The following is a 6,761-nucleotide window of genomic DNA, read 5'->3' as shown; positions in this document are numbered from 1 at the left end:
TCACTTTTTTATCCCTTGGTTATAAACAGTATTGTTACGTCCGTGTAAGCCGCACAGAGCGAATACACGCGTAAAATAGAAATAATTATTCTTTGTCCGGAAAGCTAGGACCTTTAGTTCAGCAAGACGGTTCACATCGACCGCCTTAGGCAAAGGTAGCGAACGCGCAAGTAGACACGAGCGAACAAAGCGGTGATTACGGTCGGCCGCGCCCGTACTAACTATCCGTCGACTATTCTGTTAAGAGGGAGTAAGGACTAGATTCTTGTACGACACTTAAACAATCATGCACACATTGAAACAAGGCTCGGATAAGGCAGTTGCTTACCTTGTAGTGAAGTCGGTCGGTTTTTGGCTCAGCTATACTCAGTGTTAGCAGGCTACTACGTTGACTCGTTCTCAGGGCGGGAAGTTTGAATAAACAACGTGACTCGTATGATGTGAGTTTAATCATGAAGTTTAGTTTATTCTCTGATAGCTTTACAAAGATTCTCTACAGTGAAATATTCTAAGACAGAAAGTCAAATAGGACTACGAAGTTCAGATGCTCTCGAGAAACTAAGTTAGATTTAGAATAAAAAGTCAGTTGGCGATCGGGCAGAGCCTTGTCAGTTCGAACTCCGGGTGCAGAAGGCTCCTGCTCGTGGTCACACGTACGTGGGTTTTTATAGGTGGATGGAGGTGTGGAAAAGGATAAGGCAAAGGGTCTGTCTTTTTTGGCGGTGCTCCGAAAGTGCGTCGGCGTCCCTTCTCCCCATGGCTAATTTATAGCTTATCAGGTGGTCGCAGCCTGTCACCTACTTTCGAGACCGAGCACTCATAACTTGTACCTCCCCTTCTTCAGGTGGGCAGCTGTCAGCTTCTTGTTTCTTGTTGCAAGTTCGGTATTGATCCATTCGGATGACCTCCTGGTTAATTTTGGAGTCATAACACGTGTCTTGTCTGTTATAATTGTGTGCGTGGTTGATTCGATGTGTTGCTGCGTTGGTTGTATTCTCATGCTGTCGAGTTCTACTATACCGCGGCCTAGGTAAGGTGTCTGCAGTACCGATGGACGGGTGTGTATCTCTGGATTGGTACTATTCTCTGTGGTGCCAACTGACAGATGTGTACCGACTATATCTCATTTTTTATTACGTGTTTTAAATTACGCTAAAAACGATTTAGAAACGTTTCAACAACGAACTAACATTTTTCAAGTAAACGTTCTTTTAGAAACGTTGTTGCAACGAAACGGCAACGATTCATTTCAACGCGAAAATAAAATTTTTATTTCTTATGTTCGTTGCAGAAACGTTTCCAACACGTCTTTCAAATGTACTTTTTACGTCTCTTTCACGTGATATACGACAACGTTCTAGCAACGTTCTCAACACTTTCACTTAAAACGTTTTTGCAACGTGTAATATCAAACTATGTGTGACTTTTCTACGTTCCCACAACGTTTTAGCAAAGTTCTCCTCCGCGTATGGCACAGCATGGCACACTTTATTACACTTTGGCACACTTCGGTACAGTGAGATATATCCCGCCACCCGCGCGCCAAAACATTCCAACGCATGATGCCGTCATATCGACGGCACGCATGGAGCTTGAAGTTCCAGTTATAGTACATAACAATAAATAATTTAATGAAAAAAAAAATTCTAGCGTCAGTAAGACTTGAACGGATCGTTTGGGTTAGTAAGCTGAATGTCTACCACTGAGCCACGAGTACTCGTTACAGTAAATACAAAAATTAAGACTCATGTAATTCATGCAGCTTTAGCCCTACTGAAATAATCAGATGACAATCAACTGATAATCAGCTGATAATCATGCCAAAATGTCAGCTGATTATTAGGTGATTTAAGCTCAGTATTTTTAATAAAGCTGATAGTTATAAATATGCGTTTATGTGATATAAAATGTTAATGATAATCAGGTGATAATCAGGTGATAATCAGGTGATAATCATTCAAAATTTGTAACCTTTAATATATTTATTATAAATTGTTTAAAATAAGTAAAATTTATAAATTTCACATAATGAGGGCCAGTACTGGTGTTACCATCAGGATGATAACACGAAAACTCTGGCTGTGAGCTCCAACATTTTTATTTTTTAACACTTAAAAAATTGTATCTAAATTAAATTATTGAAAAACAAAATAACGTAATCTTTAATATATTTATTATAAGTTAACTTATAATAAATATATTAAAGATTACAAATTTTGAACGATTATCACCTGATTATTACCAGATTATCATTAACACTTTATCTTATATAAACGCATATTTATAACTATCAGCTTTAATAAAAATATTGAGCTGAAATCACCTGATAATCAGCTGACGTTTTGGCATGATTATCAACTGATTATCAGTTGATTGTCATCTAATTTTTTTCAGTAGGGAGATACTTAGTACTTTTACAATAATTATTAACAATTGCCCGTAATTGCCTTAAAGCTGCTGTCCGCCGTAAATGTTGGAAAAAATTGCCTTAACAAGGGAATCCGCCGGGAATCCAAGTTTTCCAGATTTCGTCCAAAAATATTCTAAGTCCTCAATTTCCGAAAAACCCATGTGTGTCAAAATGTGCCAAAGTGTGCCAAAGTATACCAAGGTATGCCAAAGTGTAGTAAATTTCCGAATTTGAACACTTTGGAACTTTATGGCACACTATGGCACACTTTGGCACAAAATCCATTTCCACTAGATGATTTTGGGTTTATTTAAAAAAATATGTATATTTATTTTTATTTTAATTAATTAGTTTAAAAATGTAGTTATATATTTATAAAGTTCTCAAAACAAAGAGAAAGCGATGACAAAAAAAAGTTTCTTGTGTTGATTTGAACTCAGGAACCTTTGAAAAATTGCCAACTCTCTGGAGAACTGAATTATCCGCCGATAGGCGGCTCTGCTACTCGTTAGGTCACGGCAGTTTCATCGAGCGAACTGGCGATCTTCGTCGGAAAAGTGCTGTCATTTCGAAAACACAGGGTTTGGTCTCCTCTGTCCTCTCTTACGCCCTGGTTATTAGATGTGTGTGTATATATATATGTATATACACACACACATATATATACATAAACATGCACAAATATGTATAAAGTTATTCGGTTATACAAAATGCAGATAAAATAATCATTCTTAATTTATTGTAATCATATGTATTTGATATTTGACTTGCCACACAGCTTGGATGATTTAACACAAAAGTGCGATATGAAAGAAAATACAAAGAAAATTTATAAGGAATATAAAAAATACAGAATAGCACAGAGCAATAAAGCAGGATGCATTTAAAAAAAATCTCATAAAAACTTATTTTTGCAAGTATTTCTCGTATGTATGAGCATGTTAATATATGTATTTATATACATGTATACATATACTCATGCATAATTGCTCTTATATATTAATGTACATTTTTCAAATAATGAATATACATCCACTGCTTTATTATTAAGCTACAAATTGGTACTAACCTAAAATGCAATCACGAACAAGAATTTTGTTAAATTCTATATTCTACAATTAAACAGATCAAAATGGTGAGTAATTCATTTATGTATTTTTTAAGTAAATGTTTTAAAAGTAATAATTTTTCAAATACTTTTCGATTTATAGTATATCTATTATATCTTAAGTAGATGTAACATAAAATACTTTTGCTACTCCATATAATTTTTTAAATAAAGCTTCAAATGAAAAACCAAGAATAAATCGCTATAGTGTTTATTAATGATTTAGCACCAATCTTAAAATTATGGTGAATCTTAATTGATATACTAAAGTACTTAAAACTAATTAACACTTAATATTTTTTAATTCAACTTTTTAGATTTTACTGTTAACTATTAATAGTTTGTGTGCCATAAGTTTAAGATTAATGAGTCATCCTACTGAAAGAAAATGTCAATTTGGCTTTTACTTTTTTTTTGGCATTTGAAACTAATCCCCCTGGGGTAGATTTGGCAAGCTTTTACTCTTGATGCATAGAATGGCACTGTGCTATTTATATTGATAAAAATTCAAATAATAAAAAGTTAATTAGTAAAATTCAGGTACTACCTAGTTTTAAGGTTAGCGCTGGGATCGCATGTACACCTATCCATATTTCAAAGCTTGTTGAAAAACTAAGATTCTAATTGACAATTTCTTTCGGTAGAATGATTCTTTGAATATAACACTATTGTTGATAAAGAGTGTTTTTAGTTCCCAAATCCTTTAAGCATGACAAGGTAAAAAAGTTTAAACTTTGAAAGTGTAAATAACTATCAAATATACTTTTAAACAGATTTATTCCTTTTTTTATATCTATCTAGTCAAATGAAAATAAAACCAATCTATTATTTTGACTTTTAGGGGATGTGAGAGCTAAAGCTTACCGAATATGCCATGAGATACTTCGTCTTTCAAATACCAATAAAAAAAAATAAAAATCTCAACTTTTTCTTTCAGCAGAATGATTCCCTTAAATTTCAAGCTCGTATTTCTGTAATATGTTTAGAGATGTAAAGTGGAAATGTTTTTCTTGAAATTTACACAATTGTTACTTTAAATTATTTATTATTAGCTAAATCCAATGCTCGCTTTGTGCACTCTATTTTCTTGGGGTTAGAATTGGGTCAAAATTGCTACTACATTCAGAGTGGATATTCGTTTTTCAACCTATCAAATCACTTTATTAACGGCTTTACATCATCTAGTCATCTCTTTTTTAAGAAAGGATGTTTGAATATCAAGGTTTTCTTACTGAAAAAAAGCATATGACAATCAGCTGATTATTAGGTTATATCAGCTTAATATTTTTATGTAAGCTGATAGTTACAAATATGCGTTTATATATAAAATGCAGATGATAATCAGCTGATATCAGGTAATAATCATCTGCTTTTTTACAGTAGTGTTGTATTTGACATGAAGTGTGTGCTGTGTCCTGATATTTTCTATTACCCCATTGGAGATTGATATAAGCATATTTGTTTTGCAAATATATAAAAAATGTGTTGATATATATCTCAGATTTAATACAAAAACGCTGAAATTTCTAACCTTATAAAAATAATGAGTCGAAATTTGAAATATTTCATCAAGTATTACTGTAATATTTCAATAACATGTGTTACAAAATAGTTTATACATTTTTTTGCTACAATTATATTTAATACTTCAGAATTGTTACAGTAAAATTTCTTTAGATATTTTTAGAAATTTTTAGGAAAATTTAAGAAATATTACAAAAATGTTTCAATTATTCAACAGTAATTACATGCAATATTCCGGTAAGATTACATAAATATTTCATGAAATATTTGACAAAATAATAACTTTATATTATTTTGAAATGTTTTATCAAATATTGCTCTAATATTTCAATAACATTACAAGAAAGTTAATATATTTTTTTAGGCTAATTATACAAAATTACATGAAGTGATAAATCTGTGCTTATGTCACGCTGTGACAGCGGATTTATGCTAATATAAACAAGCGTAATATACTATATTAAGAGGATGTCAAAACAACTCTGATTAGTTTAAATAAATTCCTAACATCAAACACTTCATAGATCTTAAATAAAAATCAATATACTAAGATGTTTATTACATATGGACACTGTGTTCCAAGGTTGCTGTTATAATATTCCATGTTAGCAATGTCTTATGTTTTTTCAATCATACTTAATGTTTGAAAACAATGAGAAATACTTTTTATACATAATATTTGACAATATTGTATAAAATTATTAATTATCTTAACCAATAAATCTCTGCATTCTAAGGTTCCCTATACAATTACGAATAATTTCTTATTTGATTATTGATGATATGAAGTAAATTATAAGCAAACAATGAGAAACTTGGCCCAAAGTGGGATCACAATTAGTAAAGTTTGCTCCAACAACACCTTTAATAGTATTAAGAGGTTAAGTATGAATGATTAAGAGTAACTTTTAATACTTGAGAGTTAATACTCAACATTGAAGGGTATATATGCTTAACTTTAATCAACCCTTAACTTTTGACCATTAACTCTAAATCTTCCACAGTATCAACCCAATTTTAAGAGTTGACCTTCAAGTCCCAAGCATTAAGGTAGTTCACCGAAATATTTATTTTCTTAGGATATCGCTCAAACTTTGTTTACATGTTCAATTAAGTCTCCTACAACGTGGTATTTTTTTCACCCCCAAGCAACATTATTTTTTGAGATATTGAACCTTGAAATTTTGTTATTTAACATTGGAAGCCTATACCGAGTCCGAATTTTGAGGACGTTTAGTTGAATTGCAAAGCGAATTTTCTTAGAATATTTTTTAAAAACTAGCTTATAATGTAAAATAACAATACAAATCATGGAGAAAAAGTTGGATAGGGCAAGCGAGGCTTTTTTTTAAGAAATAACAATTCAAAGTTTTCATCCCATGTATTCATCAGTATATCTATATAGATGCGCAGTGTTTCTCCCTTTTCCAAGTTTTGAGAGTATTTTGTACTCTAAACAATTTATATCATCATTCTAATATTTGATACTATGAATTTTAAGGTTTTGACATTAGATAACACTGTATAATATTTTAAAAAAGGAATTTTCTAATAAAAACCCTGATTGAGCACCACTGCAGCCGGTGAACTACCTTAACTATTAATCCCCAGCCTCTAGTGCAGCTGAAAATTGCGCTGTCTTAGTAACCTGACTGATGTTTCCGGGGTACTGAGCACCAGAAAGGTACCGCAGTTTGGTTCCTCCCTGTTCTCGGCACC

At 32.1% G+C, this 6,761-nt stretch overlaps 1 protein-coding gene across 2 annotated transcripts in view; it reads left to right on the top strand.

Moving 5' to 3' along the window:
• The first annotated feature begins 2,991 nt into the window (after positions 1–2,991).
• Positions 2,992–6,761, top strand: part of LOC100114419 (frizzled-2) — a 92,061-nt gene continuing 88,291 nt past the window's right edge. The window contains exon 1 of one of the 2 annotated variants that reach the window (XM_031933233.2): positions 2,992–3,545. The gene's annotated coding sequence lies outside the window, so the exon portion shown is untranslated. The remainder of the gene's footprint in view (positions 3,546–6,761) is intronic. The other variant, XM_032602199.1, reaches the window with a different exon arrangement.

Source organism: Nasonia vitripennis, unplaced genomic scaffold (assembly GCF_009193385.2).
Source record: "Nasonia vitripennis strain AsymCx unplaced genomic scaffold, Nvit_psr_1.1 unplaced0002, whole genome shotgun sequence".
Taxonomy (NCBI): domain Eukaryota; kingdom Metazoa; phylum Arthropoda; class Insecta; order Hymenoptera; family Pteromalidae; genus Nasonia; species Nasonia vitripennis.
This window is presented reverse-complemented; position numbering and strand designations above follow the sequence as displayed.